At 37.8% G+C, this 26,482-nt stretch overlaps 2 protein-coding genes across 2 annotated transcripts in view; both read right to left on the bottom strand.

The window, feature by feature from the left end:
- The window catches only part of MYRIP (myosin VIIA and Rab interacting protein), a 206,581-nt gene that overhangs the window by 142,856 nt on the left and 37,243 nt on the right, over positions 1-26,482 (bottom strand). The gene's annotated exons all lie outside the window — the stretch shown is intronic.
- RPSA (ribosomal protein SA) overlaps positions 22,233-26,482 on the bottom strand; it is a 194,725-nt gene continuing 190,475 nt past the window's right edge. The window contains exon 8 of the mRNA XM_083874362.1: positions 22,233-22,243. The gene's annotated coding sequence lies outside the window, so the exon portion shown is untranslated. The remainder of the gene's footprint in view (positions 22,244-26,482) is intronic.

Genomic DNA, 26,482 nt, shown 5'->3' with positions numbered 1-26,482 from the left:
AAGCCACAGAATGAATTAAAATATATTCTGAAAAAAATCTGTCTTATTTCAAGATACTCCTCTTCTGCTTTCATCCAAAACTGATGAAAGAAACAAAGAATCTGCAGCATATGTTGGCATATGCTATACTATAGAATTCCAGCTATCCTGTATAAAGAGGAAAGCTTGGGGGAAAAATAAATCTTATCAGAAACCTCAAGATAAAAACCTCAATGCAAGTTAAAAAACCGCTCAAAAATCTGTTTTACTCCAGCATTCCATGGTACATGATGTTCAGCATTTCAGGCCAGCTACATCAAGTGCATTTTTTGATACTGCCTGTTAAGAGAATGGAGTGAGATAAACCCACAAAATCCACTCAGCGGTCACCTGTTTCACAATGAGAATGAATAGGATTACACAATATATATAGTCCTACTTTTCATGGAGAGGACATGTGATACCCTGTGGACACAGACTGTTCTGCCAACAGAGGCAAACAGAACAGTAATTATAATTAAGTGCATTTTTTTTCCACTGGATGGATTTCTACACACATCAGCCCCCAACAAAACAAAACCTGATTTTAATACAATAGAATAAATATCATGCCATAGAATACAGTAAAATATTGCTATTTAAATAACCGAAGAGATTTGAACTTATTGTGGGGACTTTTGTTGCTTGGTTGGGTTTTTTTCAATTTGCTCTAGAAGAACCTTGTTTTCACATGCCAAAAGTATCTATTTCAGCTCAAAGTGGTAAGTCTAGGCTCCATACCATCATGAAAATACAGTATCTATTAAGTAATCACAGTGAGACTGCCAGTAAGGAAAAACCACCCACACACAGAAGAAAAAATCAGCATGCCCTCATTTGATAAGCATCCAGACATTCTCATCATCTTTAAAATAGTGTAAGCTGTAGCAAATCACTCACAAGTGCAGAGACCACTCATAACATCCAGATACACAAATATACAAAATTACTTCTGAAATTACACATTGCTTTAGCAACTCTTAAACTTACAGTTATTTGCTGAATGACCTTGCAACCCTTTGCATGATGAATCTGCTCCTGCCCTTATGAGACAAACATACAATTCCATGAACCCTGAATATGTGGAGGTTGTTGTTGCCATACAGGAATAAACAATCTCTCAAATTTCATTATATAAAGCACTTCTGATGAGCGTCAAACTTCTTTCATTTCAAATTGTTTGGAGAGAAAAAATGAAATCTCATCTTATTTTCAACAGTCACTTTGTGAATAGTCTCCTCACCACCACCAAGACATAATAATAGATTTTCATTAAATTCTGCTTTACTTTTAACATATAGAAATAAGCCTTAGGGCTTGCATTAATCTCACAGACACAGTTTCACAGTATTCTCTCATTAAATACCTCACAGGCATATACTGGCATCATTTTTTTTCTGGAGAAAAAAAAGAAGAAAAAGTACTTCTATTAAAGTGTCCTCTTCTAATAAGAATAGGTTCTAACCCTTGTGGTCTAACAGAGTTTTTCCACTTCCATGCAAATGAGTAAAAAATTGGCAACATTTGGGCAAGAAATATAAATCTCCTATAGAAATAAACTTCAGCTACTCCTTATTTAAAGGACCTTAAAAAATATTCTATTTATATAATCACATATTCAGCGAGATCAAAAATCTTAACACACATTTATAAAAACATGGAAATTTATCTGACTTGATAACAAAATGTAAGGCTTTTGTGACAATTCCATTAAATCTATATACTGGAATGTCTCTCAGAGAGGTAGAGGGCATTTAATCATCTTTTATGGGGGCAGGCATTTTTCTCCATTATCGAGTAAGGGAGCAACCAGTTTAGAGACCCAGAACGGGCCAGAACCAGAAAAGGGGCCCAGCTGGGACAGTTTTCAGGGCAATACCTACGAGGGTGGGAAGGCTGAGTTTCCTTACTGCAGGATATTTAGCCCTGCTCCCACAGCGTGTCTAGATCAGTTTTTCAGATGCCTGTGCCTTCCACATGCACACAAAGAGACCCTCTCTTGCACAGGAGCTGCTCCTTTTTTCAGGGTTGAAGAGGTCACAGATTCATCTTCAGAAAGTCCTTCCTGAATACATTTGGGCTTCAAATACATCACCTTATTAACCTCAGTCTCCAGCTTTGAAATTGGACCATTGGACCAGGGGATAAACAATAAAGGTTTCCTGGGTTCTCCAAGGCTACAGTGACACAGACTGCAACGTTCCTGCATAAAGCAGACACCTCACTCAGCCACATCTCATGAAGATGGAAAACTACACCAGAGGCAAGACAGAACCCAAAACAACCTTAAAGCAAACACATACACAGGTGGAAATAATTGTAAAATAGAAAACCTAATTAAAAGATTTTTGATCAAATGCAAGAGAGCAAAATTCTCTAAAATACAAATAGCAAAGATAGTAACATTTTAATTTTTCTGATCTTTTGTTGTGTTTAGTGAGGGTCTATATGCTTTTTGCTCCACCACATTCTATCAATATGTAAAGGCTGATTCTGCATTGTCTTGCTTAGCAGTAGAACTTTGTGAAACCAAAATAAGCTGTTGTTGCTGTGTTTTGCTTCCTCGCTGAACACTTGAGGGTCTTCAGCCTTTTGAGTGCATTATGTACAAACGTGCAAACCAGGAGGAATGCTCAACACTTTAACATGGAATACAGCTCACTGGCACCTATATACAATGCAGCTTTGATTTTTCATGGAGTTCTCCCATCCCTTGCATCAAGAATAATAGAACTTGGCAGCTTGAATTATTAACATCCTTTGCTAACCAACGAAGTGGTAAAAAGATCATGGAGTTAGCATACCAATTACTATATTAGATACTCAGTACTTTATGTCCCACAGAAACTATGACACCTTACCACTGTCATTAGTCCACCTAAAAACTACTTACTGAAAGTGTACTGAACTTCATGCAAATGTCATCTAAACAAGTCAAATATGATCATTTGAATATAGGATGTTGCATATTTTAAAATATTTACTTTGCAGAGAAAATGAGACCTCCCATTATGTTCAATAAGTTATCATACAGTTTAGATCTCACATTTTTTTGTTGTTTTTGGGCAACAAAGCATGGAATGAAAACTTAGCTCTGAGTTGTGATACTTTCAATAATTGTAGAAGAGAGCTGATTTGGAGGATGCAACACTTCCATACAGTCAATGTAAGCATCAAATACGAACTTTTGCATATGACTGGGTCCAAATTCCTGCATGTGATTTATTTTAAACTGCTTTCCTAATCTAATGTAAAATCTGCTCAGCTTGGGAGATACCCCTCTGCATTTTTCCAAAATATCCATTGATAGCGCCGGCTGTTCCACAAAAGGGAAAAACAGAGTCAGGGTAATGTACACGTCCTAGATTACACAAGAATGAATTCAACTGTAAAAAAAGTCTGTTCTAGGACTGCAGTTTTATTTCCACATTTGCCATTAAGAAACGTTTTGCTTCTTTCAGTAGGAAACATACAAAATACATGACAATTCAGAGGTTATTAACATTACAAACTCAGGGAAAAAAAGGCTGTAGAAATGTAATTAGGTATATTCAAGAGTGCTCGACTATTAGGTACATAACATGTATTTTTTAATATTGCTTAACTGCAATTCCATTCTCTTGAGTTATCAAAAAACACACATCTGAAAAATTTACCTGGGAGAACAGAATTAGAATTTTTAATAATGAAAAATACTGCACATTCTTTACATTTGTTTAGTTAACCAGCATGTTATCCCATTGCCTCCCTCCAGTACAGTTAGCCACCACAAATTTTTGTCATTTGGAGATCTAGTCAAACGATCAAAGTTATGAAATTGAAGTTCACAATATTAAAAACCTTAGCAAGTGTTGATTTTCTTATTTACAAAACTGTGATACACTATGATCTGCCCAAAAGAGTCTGTTTGAAACTGTGTGTTTTCACAGCTCATAATGTGTACTCTCTCTGGCACTGAGGCCTTTCACAGTGAGGAATACCCTGTACCAGGCACTCTACATATGTACAGTAAGAAACTTTAAATGTGCTGGTAACTGGCCTTGACTGCCCTGCCTGCTTAGGCAAAAGCACTGAGAAACAAAGAGAATTAACTTGCCAAGACTCACACAACCATTTGGTCACAGGGCTCACTCACAATGTTCTCCCAGTTCTCCCAGAGCTGCCTTGTTTCTGGGTCACATTGTCCCCTTCTCTCAGAGATTATCTTCCCCGAGGAAGGCGCATTATGAAGGAAATAGGTGCATGGAGCACAAGCCCTGCAAGCACTTTAAAGCCTGGCACTATTAGGCAAACAGTTGGGATCCTCTGCAGGCATTAATTTTCTTCCCTAATGAAAAAAGTTTATTTCAACTTCTGCCTGTGTCCTTATCTCTAAATTTAATGAGGAAACAGCCTCTTTTCTGCTGTTTTCCAAGTCTCTTTGATCTTCTGATTACGTACATTGCTGGTTGCTTGCAATTATATAGAGTCTGAATAATGTATATTGATGCTAGATAGCTCTGAGTACACTGTGTACCCAGCAATAATGAAAAGCTACTTTTCTGTAACAGGAATCTTAGGAGTGGTTCAAAAATCTTGAGAAGGAGAGGAGGAATATATAAAGCTGTCCCACAGTAATCCCATTCTTGTTCCATGTCTGTATCACCCTAAATCACATGAGGGTGTACAGGGCAGAAACTTATTTCTTATAAGGCAAAAAAGAACTGCACGTGGACCTTACCAAAGACATACCTGGCTCACTCCCTCTTCCTCCTCAGTAGCTCTCAGGAAGGATGCTGAGGGAGGATGGAGGACCTCACCATTCTCAGGCCTGAACCATCCTCCCACCCAGGGAGCTCACCACTGACTTCAGTCTAAAACATTTTCAACCTTAAGGAACAAAACCACCTTTACAAAAGCCAAACTTCCAGATGCCTTTGTCTTTTAGGAAATTCTGTCCATTTTGGCTTTACCATATTCATTTACTCACTCACTTTTTCTCCTGCACCACACATCTCTGAAGAGACAGGGGATGTATCATATACACTCTCATTGAATACACCTACATACCAGAATATACATGATGCAAAAGAGTTAGAAATATTCACACTCCTTTATTCAAACCAGTAGATCCACCTTACCTTCACTTCAGACTTGCATTTCCTTGTTCCTCCTCTACATCAAGCTGATGGTACACAAGGCATGTCAGGGAAAGCTGATGTACAACAGAGTAATAACTGTCTCCATTATTACCACTGTAACAACTGATTTCAGTTAAATTAAATCACTGATAACATTTTCCTGTGTAACAACTTCAAAATTTTGATTCTTCTCCTCCCTGTCAATATTATTGTGAATACTTTGGACAGTCACATGTGGGTTGACCCAGACAATGCTGACATTCCAGACTTACAGAAGTCTGAAAATAAGAACAGCTACTCATCTCAGAGAAAGGAAAAAAAAAAAAAAGAAAAAAAGAGGAAAAAAAAAAAAGAGAGATCTGCAGCTAAACATAGGTCTAAAATGAAACAATTCTGAAATTATTTCAGCTTTAGTAATCTTTATTCCACTATGTTCCTTTTTATGTTTCACAGTTAACAAATAAATTCGGACAGAAAAAATTGAAACATTAAATATTAATTTTCAAAATACCAATTACTCTACTATCATGAGAGCTAGGTTAAAAAATTTATACAATAATATAAAGGGAAAAAATACTATGCATCAAAAATCCAAAGGAAAGTTAGCTTTTATGGTGAGGCTTTTATGGTTTCTTTCTTTGGTATAAAAGCATTGAACACTATACCACAAATTTTTACATTCTAAGCTTGGCTCTATCTGCTTTTACATCCATAATATGCCAGGTCTCTAAAGGATGCTTATTTATGACACTTTCATTAGGAGGGTACAAATTTAGATACACTAGAAATTTAAGATTCAGGATATGCACAATTTCACAAACAAGCAGTGCTATTCAGGACCTTGAAATGAAAGCAGTACATAAAAATAGATCTGAAACAGAGACACGCAAAACAGGCTACTTCTGCAAATGATGTGCTGTGACTTCTCTGCACACATACACACATTTAAAGAGACAGAAAAACCCGTATTTTCTAGCCTGCTTCAACCAGTTCCTGAAAGCATTTATTATTTATACTTCTGAAGTATAAGGACAGCACCATCATTATCATAACACATCTCTCAGCCGCACACTTGGCATTCTGTTCTATAATGTAGAAAATATTACCCTGGAAACAGTTGTTTCAGGACGATTATTCAGAGGAAAGGCAAGCTGAGAGCTTGAACTAAGGCCTTGCCACCAGAGGTAATGACCTGCACTATGGAAAGCTCCTCTGCAACATCTGACAAGTCACTTCTTGTCTTCTGGCCTCCACTTGTCTTCTGACCTGCACCCGAATTTTACCTGGATTTCCAAAACTCTCAGGGATGCATAAAAGGCTGCACAGACCAAAGACTAGAGTACACAGATGTTAATGCAATTGAAGATTAAGTACACAGAAAAGTGAAAGAGATATGTAGACAACTCTGGTGTTTATCAAAGGCTACAAAGCTTTAAAAGTAAACAGGAAAACATAATGCGGACAGGGAAGCAGCTGCTTGCCATAGAAAGGGGCTAAGTCTCTGCACAAACAGCATGCAGCCAGCTCTTGACATGCAAAAACAGCATCATGTCGTTCCCAGACTGGGGAATTACATTGATTCCAACAGCTTTCTTTAAACCCACAGTGGTATCCAGCCAAACACATATCACCTTCAGCAAGAGGGGGAAATACGTTCCTGAGCCTAGCAAGAAGGCTTCTGAAAATACAAAAAAACCCCGCTCTTATTTCCTGAGGCTATCAGTGTTAAAATGTCAGTTGTAAAGAATCATTTACACACAAATGTCGTTGCATAATTTAATATAGAGATTCTGATATCATTAACTATTAATTAAATCATGCAGACAACTGAATTTTGCTTGCAGGCAAGCTATCTTTCTCCAAATTATAATTAAATAAAATATTATCAAATAAAAGCTGCAGAAACAAGATGGTCTGTGTTCACTGCTGCTGCATTTTCCTATAGTCATAAAGGTGACATTTCATAATCCCAGCATACTAATTAGCAGTATGGTGACATAGAAAGAAATCACCTGTTGCAAAGGCAACTTCACTGGGTTGGGGTAAAGCCAATACAAACTATGAGATCCATTCAAGACACAAACACTTCAAAAAACAGAAAGGCAAAGCTTTGTTTTCTAAACCTGAGTTAAAAGGACTACAAAGAAATCATCCAGGTCTTTTTTCACAGTGGAACACACAGAGATCAAATTCACAGCAGAAGTCAAATGTAGTTCCAGAAGGAAGCTGTCTCTGTAGGACCTCCCAAAAAGTTTGGAATAGTTTGGATCAAATGCACATTTCATAAAATATTCAAGGACACAAGCCACGTACACTCATTCTTTACATGACTGAGGTCAACACAACTCAGTGGGAAAAGGAAGGAATATGAACATAATGAAGAATGATGAAATGAAGGAAGGTTTTCCAGGGTAGTATTGAATGCAATCTACTATTATGCAAATTTGACTATCCCACCCAGAAAAAAACATTTTGAAAATTGAGACTCCTTCCTAAAAACCCCTGAAGAGTTTGTGAAAAGGAAAAAAAAAAGCACAAAGAATTCTGTGGGAAGAATGAAGCCTTTTGGGAGCTAATCCAATGTTTAATAATGGAAAGAGAATATACACGTATATTGGATATCCCTTAGTATGCATCAAAAACCATACAAGTTAAAGAAAATCATCAGCTAGAATTTGATGAGACAATTTAAGCACCAAAGTCTATAGCACAGCTAAACCCAGTATCCCTTTTAACTTTTCATAAGCCAGACCACCTTGGCATCTGACTGCCATTTAGTATCTTTGTCCTTACTTACTTTGGTTTTAGGATACTACACAGTCCATATGATCCAGGGTCAGATTTCACTCAGATAAACATGGTGATGTGATCACTAGTAACCACTGCCTGCAATGGCAGAGAGACCCACATGTGTGCTGAGCACAGCCTTCAACTACTCAACTATGCAAAATACACAGCCAGGCTTGACCCTTCAAAGGCACTTAGACATCAAGGAAATCAATGGAAGGAACTCAAGTATCTCTGAAGGGTGTGGGATGAACAGGTTCCCCCAAGGTCAGACATCAAAGTTTTTTGTATAAACTCCACCTCATCTCTCGTCACAGGATTTTCCATTTTTTCTGCAAGACCACTGGTGCCAACCAGGCTCCTCAAGGCTCATATGGGGACGGAGGGGTTCTCATGAGCACGACAAACATGGAAACAAAATTGCTTCAGTTCAGAGGGTCTCCCATATTACCTCACTAAATAATTCAGCTTTGTACCCACTGGAGTGAATGGGGTGATGTAGATCAGTCAGTTTTATAAATAATACACTTTAGTAGCAGGCAACCCAGCTTCTAACAGAAAAATAAATCGTGGCAACACTTTAATGCTTTTACTATGCGCTATTTAAGTGCAATGAACCCGTAGCAAAATCTAACCTAATCAGCTTCCCTTATGCAATTTCCATTTACTGCATCTGAGAAAAAAAGCTGTTTTTACAAGACTTTATTACAGCAAGAACTAACTCTGAGCTTTTCAGTGACCTTCAAAAAAAACTTCTCATTACCTCTTAATGAAAACTTTACAAAACTTTACAAACATTTAGATGGCATTTATAAAAACCATTAAAAATAAAGTCAAAGTAATCTGTGATGCACAGTCTTGACAATAAGAAATATAGATACTGAATGGATTGGCCAACTATAGACAAAGAGAAGCTTTCAATGCACCCTCAAAATGGAAAGATTAAGTGGCACTGCCAGCTGTTCACTGTTAATTAATGAAGTTGAAGAAAGAATATGCTTGTAAATGACAAAGGCAGTCAGAAGAAACTCAAAATAATCGAGATTGTTGGTAAACTGGCTGAAGAGAAACCTCTGTGATATTCAGTAAGAGAATAATCCAAGGCTGGAGACTTACACAGAGAGAATCAGCTGTGCAAACCCAGGACAAAGACAGTGGTGGAGCAGTTCCAGAAGAATAGCAAAAGCTGAGTACAAGGCAACAATGTTTTCAATATTACAGCAAAACCACAAAGCATTGACAGACTAACAACCTGAAAAACTCCTGAAATCACCCTGCTTTACACAGGTAAGGTCTCAGCTGAGCTTATTAAACCAGGGTAAGGTACTCTTTTTAAGCAATAAGGCACCAAGCAAATACAGTCAGCAGCAGGAATTGTAATGATCTGAGATTTAGAAATAATAATAATTAATATATATATACAAAAGAATATCTACCTAATAAAAATTACTAAGTCTAGGAAAAAAATGCTGATTTCCAAAGGTTCCTTCTATGTCTCTTCATCTTTCTTAAAATGAAATTCTCGCAATATGTAATTGGCATGTTTTTAAATGGCTGAAATTCATACTCAGTGAAAGGAATAAAGAGGAAATAAGAAGATTGGGTGGAGGGTGCAGAATATAACAAAGAGATGCAATCAGGGAAATTATGAATGATCTTGATTCAAGGAGACTATCACTTGGCAATAACATTTCCCTGTTTAAAAGTGGGAATGTTTCCACATGAGCTCCTTTCATAACTGCTGCAGTAGCCACAGCATATAGACACAGATAAGATCTTCTAGCCCCCAACTTTCAAACTGTGGTTATTCCTTATTAACAGATCTTTTGCTTTAAAATACATCATTCTTCAGAATAAAACTGCGCATCCATGCATATCTCATCAAAATTTCTTTTTTCTTCAGGTACATCCTGAAAGTTTTTCCTTTTTGAGGTAGAGAAAATAGAATTGTGGAATAAATATAGCAGCTCCCTCTCCTGTCTTTTAATAGAAAAAGAAGGCATCCATCATCACTCACAGACTTATGGACATGTCAGCTGTATGCTGACATGTACACCTGGGTAGTTTTCTGTCTCTCATACTTAAGCACTCTAGTAAAGCTTTCATCTCACTTCCAAAATTAGCTGAGCATCTAAGCATTAAGACTGTGTGTGTAGTGAGGAAAATGATTGACCAAATATGTAAAATAAATTGTTCAACTACAACAAACAATGTTTCAACTGGAGGTAAACTGTGAAATGATTGATAAATCTTGTCTGATTTTCTGCCTCAGAAAATGTCAATATCAACCCTTGGGATTGCTTCATACAGTAAAAATGAAAATTGTATTTACATTAAAAGTAACCACAGTTTTGATGTGGCAACAAAAAGTTTATTACTTACATTTCATCATACTTTAAATGCAGAGATATTGCAAAGCAGTAGGAGCGCACTCCTTACACTTAGCAAAAGAATTTTGTCTGTTTATCAAATGTCACACTGCCTCAGGTTGGTTTTCTCACCTGAGATTTAGGTTGTTTAAAGTCCTTGGCCCTCTAAAAGCCCCGAGTTGCATTGGTATAAAAAGTGGAGCCCTCAAGGCCTTGTTTTCAGGTTTCTCATGACGTTTATTATTTGGTATTTCAGAGTTTTTCTCTGCTCCCAGCGGAGGTCCGGACAGTGGCTGAGACATGAGGCGACTGCCCCCCAATGGGATGTCACCTTACATTTATACATTTATACGTGTAGGTTACTTACTATTTTGTACCAATGCCTAGTGCTTACACTAAAAGGGTCACTTCTGCTTTGACCCAATCCACTCTACCTTGTATCATCACCACCCCAGAAGATGGAGGACGACGAAGAAGGAGAGGGACAAGAGGTACCACCCAAATTTCACCATTTTGTCCCCCATTTACCTCTATTCTAAAATGTTACCCCTGCCTTTAGAGGGGCAACATGTTGTGACGTGGGAGCAGACCTTCACAGAGGACAGCAAGTAGCCATAGGATCAAACATGGAACGCTCTTTATTATCTGACTCCAAAAGCTTATATACGTTTTGTACAGAGGGCCGAGATTGGCCCAAGGAGGTTACAACTCCTGACTCCATTGGTCAAGTTTTCTCTCAGAGAACAAGAATGCAAAACATACAGATAAATTCTAAGAATACAATATTGTTTACATGCAGCAGCCTGAGAATCAGGCTGCTAAGACTCAAACACTTGAAACCAAGAAATGCAGGGACGACACTAAAAACCCTAAAACTACTGAATTTTGCATCTTCTACTGTGCTAAACTACTATTTTCACCTCCTGGTAATTTGCAATTCCTCTCTCTGTGTCGGAAGACTCTCCCATGGACTAAAATCAAAGTCAGTGTCTTCCTGGGCTCTGTGCCAAGGTCTCCGACTGCCCTGGACCGGCTCCACACCCCCCTGTCCAGGGCTCAAATTCCCTTTCCCAGGTCCCAGGTCATCCAAGGGGATGTCCTGGACTCCAACAACACTGTATAACTTCAATGCATCTTTTTTAATTTCAGAGGTCTAGCATTCCAAAATAACACAAGATACAGCTGACCGACTTCAGATAACATTCCTAGACAGTCTAATTCAGAATGTCTTAAAGGTTGTATTTTTAACATCTTAGAATATGTCCAGATTTCAAAATACACATGACTTCCAGGATGACTGGGCTCAGCACTAAAGATTCTTTCACAGTAGTTTGTGAATTCCTATAATAACACTTTCTTCAGTTAACTTAATAGTTGTGTTTGCAGATGAGTAAAAAAATCAAATTTGTTTAGATGAATATTTTCCAACTTTTTCACTGTTCTCTTTGCCATAGTAAAAGATATCCCTACTTTAATCCAGATAAATGAAGCATAATTTTTGACAACAGCATGTTACAGGTGTGAGAAAATAAACAGAAAACATTTCATTACATACTGAAAAGCCAAATTAAAGGTGAATTCAAATCGACAGACTAGTCTTTAATTCTCATTGGAATAGCTATATTTGGAAATTTGTGTTTTGATTCATTTTGTCTTTGTAGTCTGCAAAATACCCTAATTAATGCAATTAAACAATCATATTTAGCTAGAAGGATTCTGCTGAGACACAGCAGCAGACTTAGAATAGGCACGTTTTAGAATCTGTCTAGGCTCTGCTTTGACAAATCAAATAATAAAAATTCAGCAGATCACAACTGTCAATCTCTCTCTCTTGCAGTGTTCTCAAATGAGCATCACTGAAAAATCTCCCTTGAAAATATCACATACTAAAGCATATCCTTTTGGAAATTACTGCTTTTGTGCACAATAAGGAGTATCTTCATGGAATAAACTGTTTCCAATTAACTTCTTTATTTTAACATATCTTTTCCTTAAAAGATTAACCTCTTACACACTTAATTTCTAGTCATCACTTTCAGCATTTCATAACACTCTTGTCAACAAGCAAAATCAATCTCCATGCCCTTAATATCTGCCTGAATTTGTGCCCTTAACTATTTTCTCCAATTCCAACACAATTACCATGCATTTAATTAGCAAAAAAAGCACACACATCCCTGTGTTCAGTGGCTTTTATATTATCAATTCAGCCAGAGGGGTTTATTTTTTCGTGCTGGAAAAGTCAAAATGTTGGATGAGAATCTTTTTTTCTCTCTCTGCATGAATAAAACCCAAACTAAGTAAGGACTACAATATGCTAAAACCTCTGGAATCAGCAAAAGTATTAAAAATATTGATATCTATATTAATTTCAAAGAGTTAGAAACACACCAACATCTGTGAATTCACATTTGCAATACAAGAGTATACTGGCAACTGCTGCTTACAGAAGAGAAAAATGGAAGAAACGGGACAAGGGGATTGTCCTCAAAACCAACCAGAACTTTTACATTTGCTTCTGTGAAAGGAACACTAATTTATTTTACAGTTTATAAGAAAGGATATAATTGCTGAAAAAATTTACTGACTTTTAAAATAAAGTAATAGTAAAATTTTAAAGGAATGTAAATGATATTGTGCTGACAGTTACTGCAAGGTGATAATAGTGTTTTATTTGCCTGTAAGTGCCATAATCACTAAACCATAAGCAGTCATGAAACAGACATTCAGTTCAAGTCAGTAACATACCCACAGCATGGATGGCAAGCTCCATGTATCAAAAGAACTAGCCCTCTAGACCTTTACCTGTAAGCACAGAAGACAGAACAGAACACACAGAGAATACAGACACAATCAGCATCTTGACCTGTGCTTATCACAGGAAACCTGTGACAGCAAATTCCTATTTGATATCAGGACTCAGACACCCAGTGGGCATGGAGTGAAGGGATAAATTCATAGTAGACCAGTGAAGCCAAAGGAAAGCATTCACTCCTGACAAGTCTGGCTATCAGCACAACCCTGAACTGGACAAGTCATAGCTGCACCTCCTGGTCTTGAGAGGAAAGGTGATTCCTCAGCTGCTTCCCACCTGTTCTCCAGACATCTGACCAGCATTGGAAGGAAAAACAAGTAAGATAAGGCAAGGCTAGGCAAACTTGATCTGGAGATGACCAAAATAAGAGGATTAACACTTTAGACATCAAATGCTGCAAACAAACAAAAATTTTGCAGATTTGAAGTCCTTTTAGAAACACAAGCAAATCAAAACACCCAGCACTTCTGATTCAGAGCAGTTGGCCAGGCTGCATTGGAAGGAAAGAAGCACATTTGCTACAGGATAGTAAAAATGTAAGAAACAGAGTCTGGCATAACTGGTGGAGTTATAAGAAGAATCAACCTTAACTAATCATAAAAGGTACTATTGTTGAAGATGTTGAAAATAAAGGATAAGGAATCTGACTCAGGCAATTCTAAAAAAAGCAAATCGCACAAGGAAGTGACAGGTCTAGAGAGCTGCTGAATGCTTGAAGCATGTGAGGCAACAGGCATGGAGATGAAATCATAACGTAAGTAATCATGGCATGGCCTACAGTTCCAAAAGTAGACAGAAATGAAAGATTAAGGCTGGCAACTCAACTAGCTGATACTACGTGCTCTTTCGGTACAGCCCAGAGGCCAGGACCTACAAGTACCAGCAGATTATGGGTTCAAAGTGATGGGCTGGCTGATGAATTCATCTAAGGCAATGAAAAAAGTAGCAGAAGGCAGGCCAAACAAAGTTCAGGAGCCCCATTTTAGCTACAAATAGGTAGCTGGAGTCCCACAAAGTTTTTGGATTTTTTTCAGGTGGGGTGAAGGCTGAGTTTCATCCAAAAAGGAAATAGGCCCAGCGTGCAGATAGATCAACTCATTACCAGTAACAAGACAGCGGTCCTTACAATTTGATACACAGTATCAAAGATCAAGAAACTGATCGTGTAGGATCTCCAAGAAAAGATGAAACCAGGACTTGAAAAAGAGAAATCCTCCAAAGTGAGTGCTAAAACAGCCACTAGGGAAAGAAAATGAAGACAGATATTCTCCACTTTGTCAAGATTTCAAGACAAAGATTTCTCTGGTTCTGAAGACTACTGTGATGGAAAAGAGGTGGTTTAATTACTTTAGGGGATGAGGGAAATCACTCAGAGTAGTAGCCTTGTAGTTCTGCTATTTAAGTTCTATTATCCACATTTTAGTGTATTCTTAAAATATGGTAGATTTTTAGAGTAAATATATTCACTACCATAACTGAAAGCTATTGGGGTAGGAGAAGAGTATAAGAAGGATGCTTCCTTTGGTAATAGACAGAGCTGAGGGGTAGCTGAAGGTTTTTGTAAAAGTGACATGCAGGAAGCATTAGGAAGCAAAAGAATGAACACAATTAATATCCTCAAACCTACCAAATTATGAAACAGTTTAAAAATTCCATAATAATGCTATGACTTCTCAACTGAAGGCTCGAGAACCCTTGCATAGGTAATGCCCACATGACAACAGTGTTAGCCTATAATAAAGGGAGAAAAGCACACAACCTGAAATTTACTAGGAGCTTTATGATTGAATCTTTCAAGTGGATTTAAAAAAATTGACAAATAACCCCCAAAACAAAGCAACAGAACCACCAAAGAAACGAAATAAACCCCAAAAATACTTGAAATACAAGTGAGAAGCACAAAAAGTGTAACATTAAAAAGCTTTGTCTCTTTTTGGAATATTTTAGTTGTAGCACTGGAGCCAGTTTCAATCCCAATTTTTTCCAGTGCAACTCAACCATGTCAATGGGTATTTTGATCAGATTAAAAAATGTGTAAGAGACATTTACAAGAATACATGTTGGCCACAGAATTACAGTTATAAGACAGGGTTGGCAAAAGCAAAACACTCTTCATTAATATTTAAAAGGAAAAAAACCTCATCTCTCATCCACATAACTGCTCTTTTTTAAAACGTATAAATAATAATGAACAAGACATTTTATTTATGAATAATAAGAGTCAGGACAGCTTTAGAGTTCACATTACTAGAGAAACTTAGTTGAAGTAAAACACATGAAAAATTAATTCTCCCTAAACATATCTCACTTAATACATCCATTTATGCATTACATTAAAGAAGCATGCACGCACCTCTGTGCTTATGTTCACATCATGTCTCAGCTTCAGAAAGAGTCAAGGCAAAGAAAATACTCAGAGGCAATCCAACTGAGCTCGACTGCTGTTCTGACCACATATTTTCAAAAATAAACACACTTTGCAGAAGTCAGAGAATAATTTAGTGTCCAGATGCCCATTTAATTCTTACCCTCTGGCAAGCTTGATCACTCCCATGCCATGTGTTACATGGGCATGTTTCCACAGAGCTCAAGGCTAGGACAAACAACTCCCTCTAAGACAGACTGCTCAGCAGAGGGCAACTACTTTGTCATTGCCACTTATATTTAAATTTGAACTTGTGATCTTCAGGCAAAAAGCTTTATATCCTTGTCATCGACGTATTATAATTATTTAGTTCTTTAAACACAGGAACACTAATGTAAATAGCAAAGTCTGTTGAAAACAATTGTGGAGAAAGGGGTCTGTAAAGTCATTGCTATGAAATGTGATGCATCTGGTACACCTTTCAGTTTTTCTGCTCCTCTGCTGATGATATTCCTGTGATATCTATTGCTCTCAGCAATACAGATGATGTATGCATCCTGCCTTTTTCAGTTGAAGTAATTAAAAAGCAAAAATTCCTCACACTTTACTAATTATCACAAAGTACAATCCTACGCAATTACAGCGAGGGGTTTAACCACTGTACAGCTTTATTACTGGCAATTTAATTATTTGTCGGTAGTTTCATTCCTAAAGAGTGACAAATGTATATGATATTCCAAACTTCTATATTTTGCAATTAGCTTTAATGAGGCAGTGTTCCTAATTATAAAATGTTTTGCATAATTAAGCCCCCAGAATGAGCAAATGTGACGTTTGTACACATACCTGTGTGTTACTTTACTTTGTGGGCCTTTATATCACCACAGTACGTGTTAGAGTACTAGAATAGGATGCTACTTCTTTATTTTCATCCTTTTTGTTCTTGTTTTTACTCATCCAGAGTGTAACACCATTTAGCTACCTTCCACTTCTACTTTGCTTTTACTACAGTGGCTTGCAAAGTCAAAACACATCCCTGGGCAACCTGTGCCAGTGCTTGGTCACCCTCAGACTGAAAGACTTTTTCCTGATTTTCAGGGAAAACTTCCTGTGTTTCAGTTGGTGCCCAGTGCTTCTTGTCTTATCACTGGGAAGCACCAAATGGAGCCTGGCTCCATCCCCTTTTGTACTCTACCTTGAGGCATTTATGAAAAAGTAGTAAGTTAGTTACTCCTGAGTCTTCTCCAGGCTGAACAGTCCCAGCTCTCCCAGCCTTTGTCCATAAGAGAGACGCTCTGGTTCCGTAACAGCGTCAGTGGCCTTTCACTGGACAGCCTCCAGTGTGCCCATCCCTCTCCTGTACTGGGGACCCCAGGACTGGACCTGCACTCCAAGAGCAGCCTCACCAATGCTGAGGAGGAGTATGATCACCTTAAAACTGCTGGCAGTGCTTTGGTGCAGCTCAGAGTAACATTCCCTTTTTTTGCAAGAGCACACTGCTGGCTCGTGTTCAACTTGGTGCTACCAGGTCCTTTTCTCACATGGTGCTTTCCAGATGGGCAGCCCCCCACATACATTGGTGCCTGGGCCTGTTCCTCTCCACGTGCAAGACTCTGTACTTCCCCTTGGTGAACTATATCCCTACTCCAAGAAATCATGAATGAAGAACATGGAGTCTATTATTTTGTTTTGAATTCCTACACAGCCACATAATGAAATTTAATAAAAGTTACTTTCAACACAAAAATTCAACAGCAGCCTTTCAGCTAAATGAGACTGAATAATAAACAGATTGATTTAATACCATGCTTAATTAACTTCCTTTTTTCTCCTTAATGGAACAGTCAAAAGTGATCCATTACTTTGTAATACAAGATCATACACTTCTTTATATAGATATAGAGAAAAATTACACTGTTTCTGATATGTCTCAGGAGCAACTATGGAAACAGAATATCATTGCTTCTAGTTCAAAAAACAACATGATATACTAGACCTGTACATTATGTCTATACATATGAAACTTGTTCTATATGGATGAAATACAGAAATTAGTCTTTCTATTTATAATCAATTTTAAAATGTAGAACATATCTTCATCTTAGCAATATTGGAGAACACTCAGAGACCAACAAATTGTTGCCAACAGAATCAATGGCAAGACACGGGATTTGAAGGACAAACTTATGAAACAGAAAGAAACTTGAAGGAATCTCTGCTGAAGAAGCACTTCTTAACAGATGCAGCATAATCCCAAGACTGGCTGTGTCTAAGAGCATCTGAATACTCTTATCTAGGACAAAAAACCTGAATCTGCCTGCATTTAGTAGATTACTGCAAGATGTTTCTCTCAGAACAGTATTTTTATGTGGGTTGAGACTGTTAGCAAGTTTCAAGATTTTTTAAGTAAGAGGTAAAGTCAAGATTGCATAGAGTTTATTCGGTGACCAGAAGGGTTTAGACTCCAACAGAGAAGACAGCAGTTTTGTTTAGCCTGAAATGAAAACTAAGCTATTCCACTGCTGACTTGGTAATCATGGACAGGCCTGGCAGCTGGAACACCCCAGCAGCCCAACAGCACCAGGAGAGCTCCCTCCAGTACTGCTCCTTGCCTGGGAGCCATAGGAAAACTCATGGGGAGAGGACACAGAGCATGCTCTCACTGTTCACTGAGAAGTCTCTCTGCACTCTGTGTGATTTTAAAGGAGATGGTTTTGATGCTATTTTTAACTGTATATAATAGTGCAGAAAGAACTGAAGTAAATGAAAGCAAAATGATGGAATCTTTTAGGAATGAGACATTGTTGAATGAACATTGCCTCATTGCACAGCCTCATTTGACCCTAAATGCAGTAGAAACTGCAAACTTGATTTAAAAAAAGTTCATCACAGTACACATTGTAAAGCATAATAAAAAAAACACACCCACAAGAAACAAGCTGGAACAAAATATATTGAGTCAACAGCAGTCCAAATTCACTGGCTCAACTAAGGAATAAGAAACAAAACAGAAGATTTGATTTTCACAAGGACTATGGAAAATATCAGGACATTGAGAAAAACAAGTAATTTACATTCATAAAGTAAAAAAACCCTTCATGATTTAGCTACTGTAAACCTAGGAGAAATGTTTCCTGTTAACTTTTAAAACAAATGGAACCCAGTCAAAAATTTGCCACGCACATTCTAACACCCATTCTTCCATTTCTGAATTTCCACAATTACTGTAGAAAAAGCTTCCTTTTTTACTTTCTTTTGTAAACATTATTTTTTCACGCTACAGTACTAAAACAAATTACAAGAAAGTACTCTCATTTAAAAGGACCTTTTATTGTTTGCTCTACCATTCATGTCTGTATTTTGTTATCACAGTACTCCTAAATATTTTGCAATGCAACCTGCAGGGCACACATCTAAAGCACATTCCTACTTTGAGCTTATCCCCTCTTTGCAGTTATCTTTCATTCCGATCATTTCAGCTCCTCTAACTTAGGGCATCTCCTCAGAGCCAAAGATGATTTGCTATCAGCTGTGGGAGCACCACTTCACTCTCCAAATACTGTCAGCAGATGGAGATTGTGCATTAATTGCTGGGCCAACTCAGCTGGGCCAGCAGGGTACTGTAACCAAACACATTAGAGCTAAACCACCTGACTTGCATGAGTTGTTTGACTGGAAATATACATAAATTTTTAAGAGTTGCAAGAGAAGCCATGAATATTTGTTTGGAGAATGCTGGTTAACAGAGGTAAGTTCACTACCTAGACTTCAGTGATCTTGGGCACAATCTTGACCTCATGAGAGAGCATTTATGGGTGATATGTCAAAGGGAAGTCATAGGATCTTTTCCTTCTCTCCCTGACAGATAAAGAAGAGGACTCATAGCTACCAGCACCAGCTAAATCCCGAAAGAGATTTCTCATTCCTCACTCACCCTTACCCTCTCTATGCCCTCTGCTTAAAGAAGCATAATCTTGGTAACCTGGATGGTTTCCTCTGCACAACACCGCCGCAAGTAAGCAACTCAAGGTAATACTGAAGCCAGTGCCTTAAGCAGCCCTGTGATGACACAAACTCAATAAGTTTTGCCAGGAAGAGTTAAGGAGAGAACATACTTCCCACTTGCCCTCAGCACTGAGCACTGGCTGCAGAAATGAATGCTCTTTTTGGCCTTTGCCCTTCCCTTCCATGCCTTTGTCCTGAGGGGTGCTCTGAGAGAACAAGGACTGTACTTGCAACACCATCAGCTGCCCCCCTTCACCTGGGTGAGGCCTCTAATTTTCCCCCTCTTTCCTCTAGAAGTACTAGTTAGTATGTCAGCATTTAACATTTTAACCCCAAATTTTAAATTATATGATACAGAAACAAGTAGGTGTCATTATGGCAATAAAAAATTAGTTCTGTATTTAACTGTATTCTTTTGTTGGGTGTCTTTCTTCTTAAAAAAAAGGAAAAAATTACATACACTTATTTTTCCCCAACCATTGACTGGTTACTTAGTTTTCAAATAGACGGAGGCCTCAGTACTCAGACATTTATCTAACAACCAAATCTTGCATCACTAAACCATAGTGTTAAACACCTTTTCATTGTTTTGTTCTATTTAAATTAATTTAAACTCTTGAGACAGGGAGACAGGAGAGAATGCTGCCCTTTACTTTCAGACCTATACTAGCATCCAGTGCTTTGTGACGTGCATAAAAATTTTGAAGGAATTTTTATGTAATAAAATTTTTGAATAAAACTTTTATGGAATTACAGCTAAAAATGATCAGAAGTCATCAACCAGATCTAGCTAAACTATCTTGATCGTGAGATACAGGATAATTAAGAGTAAATATGCTACCTCAGTACTGTCAAGTGTCTTTTCAAACTAAAATTTGAGTCAAGCATTAGTGCACTTTGTTTCTTCTCCTTTAGAAGAAAGAAGGCAAAGTTGCTCCATTATTTATATTTAATGAATCATTCAAAGACACCAGTTTTGTCTATTTATAATTGTAATGTTTAAATATAGTGCACTTATTGCTTCTTGTCATTTTGAAGTACCACATGGAAACATCTGCGAGTTTATTTTGGGAAAAAAAATCAATACAATCTATAAATTCAGAATTCAAGTGGCTCTTAATTGAGGATGCTGATGCTGACTGGTACTTAACAGGACTTCCAGTTTCAGTTTGGGTCCACTGGGGTCTGACCCTTCAAGTGGTTTCCACAAAGAATATAGAACAGCAAAGCAAAGGGGGAGCCCCCAAAGATGGGAAAGAAAAGGATAACCAGGGAGAGATTGTAATATTGTGTGTGTAACACGCTGATGCAAACTACTTCTCTCTCCTCTTACTCCCTCCATTTCGACAATATTTCTACTCCAGCCTTTTTGGGTAGGGGTATTTCCTGTCAGCTATACTGTCAGAATTGGGATATCTGTCATTACACTTTGTGAGAACTGCAACACATATGGTTCCCTATGTCCAGAAAGTTTTTTGAATCAAATGCTGCCTCTGGAGCTCCTAGTTAAGAGTTACTACTGCCACAAAAGAGAGCAGCCAAGGAGAAGCAATACAGAACCAAGTTTTCTGCTGGACAAGAGTGCTCCAAGACTGTCTCTAGCTGCCAACAGATCAGCAGGGTTGTGCTTTGCTAACAATGTCCTCTCCATACAGGTATCCAGTTTCTCCCCTTGCACCACTGCTAGCTGTGACCGCTCCCTTTCCATACTCTCATAAAAACAACTTCTGCACTATTTAAAAGGCACAGAGCATTTCTTACTCTCACACTTCACATGTTACAAACTCACTGCCTTCCCCATGGGTTTATCACAGTAAAATGTGAAGCCAATCTAGTCCCTGGTGTCTAAGATGCAACACAGATAAACAGACATAACCCAGACACCTGGAATGCACCAACTACTGAAAGAAAGAAACATACCAACAGTGGGAGCTGGGGAGAAAATCCCACTTTTGCAAACAAATTTAATCCTGTCCCTATTCTAAAAATCTATACAAAGCTGTAGCAACCACAGGGAATTTCTAAATAGTCTCACTGTACACTCAGCTCTCCAAGTAAGAACCAGATACAGTGAAATAAAGGTAAATAACAGAACCAAGCAAGACACTAAAAGTTCTATGTCTCAATTGAAAGTTTCAGTTGAAATAAGCCTGCCTTTTGTAGTTGAGCTATGACTTTATAGTGACTGCTGGAATTCATACTGACCTTAGTCAAAGCATTCTTCTGGATCATGTCTACAAAGCATCTCAGGCCATCTGCCCCTTGAGATCAAGAAACAGGAGCTCATCTGGAGGTTGGGCATGTAAAAGTATAACTGTCTTCTGACACTTAACAGGATATAAAGGCTTTTATTAGATTAAGGCATGTTTTAACTAAATAGTGAGGTGAGCTTGTAGATGGTGCACTAGGAAAATGAAGATGCTGAGTACACTATGTCTGCTTGGTAGTTGTCCACATCCAGCATGACAGTGCCCATCTCACAGAATTGTTTGTCCCACTTAAGGGAGGATTAAGGGTCAAGGAGAGAATGAGTTAAATCCTTTAATTTCTTCTCTCAAACTGAAAGCTTGCTCCTTTGACTTAATGTTCTATGTGTTTTTCCAAATAGAATAATACTATTGTCAACTCCATTTAATTTAATAAGTAATTTGTGAATTAAAAATTAATGGTGTGCAATTTTCCAACCTGACAAGTATGGGTAACTATGATGATCTGCGAGTGAAAGGGTCAAGCAATTTCCTAGTTGAGATTTTCTTTATTTCTCAGTGAGGTAAGCAACAATTGGAGGAAGGAAAGGCTTAAGCATGACATTTCAGAAGCTAGAAGCTGTTCTTGTAAAGCAGATGAACAGTACAATTCAAAACCAGGAAAGCCACATATAATTACAGGTCAAAAAGCTGAAAACATTAAGGGGGGAAGGAACCAAAACATTGAGAGTCTAAAAGACCAACAAAATAGCCGAAACAACTAGAACAAACATACATAAGCAGAAAAAGTAGAAAATATTTAAGTGAATTGAAATATGACAGGCCATCAAAACACTAGGATGAGCAAGACGAACTGTTCCTCTTTATATCTTGATGAACAAGAGTATTGAAATGGTCTGTTTCCCCTTCAGGAAATAAATATATTAGATTTTAGCTTTCAGAAGGAAAAATAAAATAAATTTGCACTTTTTTGTTGTTGTTGTTTTTTTTAACAGTACTCATGTTTAATGAAAATAATTTGACAAGCCGGAGGGCTAACTGTTCAAATCAGTGACTAATTAAACAAGACTACTTTAATTATTCTTAAAATACCACTGCTACATTTATTTTTTAAAACATTTATCAGTGGAGAATGGTATCATTTCCAGACTTGGAAATCTGAAAGATTACAGGCCATATATTGAAGGTTTTGAGAACTGCAGAATGAAAGTAAAAGTTATTTCAGTCTTAGGGACAAGAAAAAAAGGATGAACTGCATGATGATCCCATACAGTAAAGAGAGTGCAGATCCTTCTGCCATTTGACACAGTAACAGTTTTTATATTTGCTATAAAGACTAGATGATTCACACACATCCCTGATTACTGGTGGGTCTCCTTTAATCCCCCTGTCTAAAGGGACTCCATCTAACAAGCATGTCAACTAGACTGTCTTTCAGAATAGACTGGCTTTTCTCAAAAAAAAATATGCAAACAACACAAAAGACATCTGAGCTTTTGCCAGACTACAGCTAGCTGTAAATATGGATCTAATAATTTGGTACATGCTGTACAAAGTTGTACAGCTTTTCAAAATTGGGCATGTTAACAACATGCAGACTTTATCAATAACTAGGCCACATATTTGGAAATGGGGATAATCAGTTTAAATCTTTGTCAAACTTAAAAGGTAAAGCCTAAAAATAAGATTACAGTAAAAGGCATTGCTGGCATAACAGCTGCCAGAAAGATTAAAAATAAGTGAAACAATTGAGCCTTTGACACAAACCCATCAATCTGCAATGTCCACACTCATGGGGAGACAAGGAGTCATTAGAAGAACCAGGTACAGATGCAAGAGAATCTGTGTTCTAAAGAAATGCTTTTTCTTTGTTTAAAATATGCAGTTGAAACATAATGTACAGGTTTACTTAATCCATGGTAACTTCCACAACTTCGTTATTTCAGAAGCTAATGCAGCAGGGGAGGTGAAGAAGGAAGACATGTATTTTGGACACACAAGGCTTTTTTCAGACTAGTCTGATTTTAGTGACTGTGACTTTTGGTGTAACGAAGGATATAACATCTTCCTACAGATCATATCTTCTTTTTTTTCTGTAGACAATCTTGGCTGCACTACCAGTATGAACAGGTCTTAGAAGGAAGAGTCATTGGTATTCATTTGCTCTTTTTGAACAACCTGTTTCCTCCTTATTCAACCATATACTATAGTTCAGACCACCAATGCAAAACGATGAAAACAAAGTCTATATTCACACTTTTCACTACACTCAGTGTTTTGAAAACCTATTTAAACTATCCCTACACAGCTGGGTTTTTTCCGAGAAGTTTTAGTCCTCAGACAGAAAATATTCCATACCTTTGATCAAGCATGACAACCTTTGCTATTCCTTTAGTACTGCTGTCATATTTTAAAGATAACTACAGCATTAGTGAAGTGGATAATACTGAAAAGTAGATGTGGTAGAAATTAATGCATTTGAACTAGTCAAGTTTTCTGATTTGTTCTCTATTCCTTTACTAGTCTATTGGCAATATCCTTTTAGATTCCTTCTAGATAGTCAAGTACCACTGAGTACTGAACCAATTCCCAAGACATAAGTCCTTCTTGAATAACAACAGCTGATTTATTAATTTAAAGGTCAAGGTTTTTAATAAGTTTTTTTTCTTCTTCACCATGTAAAGTTCTTGGTACTTACTGAAGTTTAACCCTATTTGCATTTAAATACTGAATCCACCAAGTCCCCCAGAAGTTTTCATGGTTGCTTTTGATTCACAAGAATCTTTCTCCATAATGAAAAAGTGTCAACATATTGCAACTTCCTGTCTAATATTTCAATGGGGCAACCACTCTTGAATTTTTCAGACATGAGCTCCAACAAAAAAAAAATTAAATTAACTGTGCTGCAATCACATTATCTGTCTATACTGTCTCCTTTTCATCTTAATAATCACTAGCTTTACTCACTCCTAGCAAATTTGTTTCTTGCTTATCATGTATTAATAGCTGTTATACACTTACAAATTTAGCGTGGGTTTTTTGTTATTTTGTCTTTAAAATGTCAGAATTTACATCTTTTCCATTTTCTTCAGGGGATATTGCCTTCACTTTCTGAAGAAAGCATTTTTATTTTCAACAGATATTTCATTCAGCTTTCTGGAGCTTCTCTTTTTTTTTTTCTCTTTAGACTTTACCCTTAATTGGGACACATTTACTTGAGCCTCTACCTTTCAATGTAATTCATCCTGACTCCAAGCACCCTCCCTTTTACCTGTTTCTTTTATTTCTTTTTTTAAATTAAAATTCTTTTTGTAACTCAAAACACTAGGCAAAACAAAAGTAAAACAAGGGTACAGCGGTGCTACCAACCTCCACCATAGAAATTGTTCTGCAAAGAATAAAAGGCTTCTATATTCACAGCCATCATTTCTCTTTTTCAGGCAAAGGGCACATAAGATCTAGTCCAAAAAAATAAAAAGCTTTAAAAACTCAGGGACACTGTTCAGCTAGTGACATAACTATGAAGACAAAACTTGCTTAGTCCTACCACTGAATGCAAGTTAGACATTATTGGGTGCTTATAACACAACAGTTCCAGGATTACATATGGACTGGACTTTGCATGCAAAGCACTTCTCTCCTTAATTAATAAAGATTACCAGAAATTTCAAGCCTTTTATCTTTTATTTTCCATCCCCCCCAAAGAATCTTACGGTGTCTACCTCTAAAGCTAAGTCTGCTAAGTCATTCCCTCTGAACAACAGAATAAACTTTTTCAAGGTCAAGTGCAAGGTCCTGCATATGGCTGGGACAATCCCAAGCACAAATATAGGCTGGGCAAAGCATGAATTGAGAGCAGCCCTGCTAAGAAGGACTGGGGGGTCCCGCTAGATGAGAGTTGGACATCACCTGGCAATGCACACTCACAGCTCAGAAAGCCAAACAAATCCTGGGCTGCATCAAACACAGCATGGGCAGCAGGGCGAGGGAAGGGATTGTCTGCTCTGCTCTGGTGTGGTGAGATCCCACCTGGAGAGCTGCATCTAGCTCTGGGGTCCCAGCACAGGAAGGACATGGACCTGTTGGAGCGAGTCCAGAGGAGAGCCACGAAGATGATTAGAGGGCTGGAGCATCTCAGCTACAAAGACTCAGAGAGTTGGGGCTGTTCATCCTGGAAGAAAGGGTTCCAGGGAGACCTTAGAGCATTTTCCAGTACCTAAAATGGCTCAAAGAGAGATGGAGGGGAACTTTTTATACAGGCATGGAGTGACAGGACAAGGGGGGAAGGGCTTTAAACTGACAGAGATATTAGGACGTTCTTTATTGTGACAGTAGTGAGGCACTGAAACAGGTTGTCCAGAGAAGCTGTGGATACTCCACCCCTGGAGGTGCTCGAGGCCAGGTTGGATGGGGCTTTGAGAAACCCCATCTGGTGGAAGATGTCCCTACTCAAGGCAGGGGCTTGCATCTAGATGCTCTTTAAGGTCCTTTCCAACCAAAACCATTCTATGACTCTTAAATTATTACAGAATTGGAGTCGTTGAGTGGAAAAAATCCTCACACACCAAGCATATGTACACCTGGTTTTGGCTGGCTAAATAGGTAAAACAGAGATCATTTTCTTCGCTCTAGTAGTTTACTTATTTATTAAAGGTTTGTAACCACGTACATACTGCTATTACTTAATTTTTCATTTTTGATGCAAATACAACATTTGAAAGCTTCTGGCTTGTTCACCCTTCTTAATGCTACTTCTCCAGTGATCTCTAGAGCTCAGTCTTGCCACATAAACTCTG

Source organism: Zosterops lateralis (assembly GCF_965231275.1).
Source record: "Zosterops lateralis genome assembly, chromosome: 1".
Lineage (NCBI taxonomy): Eukaryota > Metazoa > Chordata > Aves > Passeriformes > Zosteropidae > Zosterops > Zosterops lateralis.
This window is presented reverse-complemented; position numbering and strand designations above follow the sequence as displayed.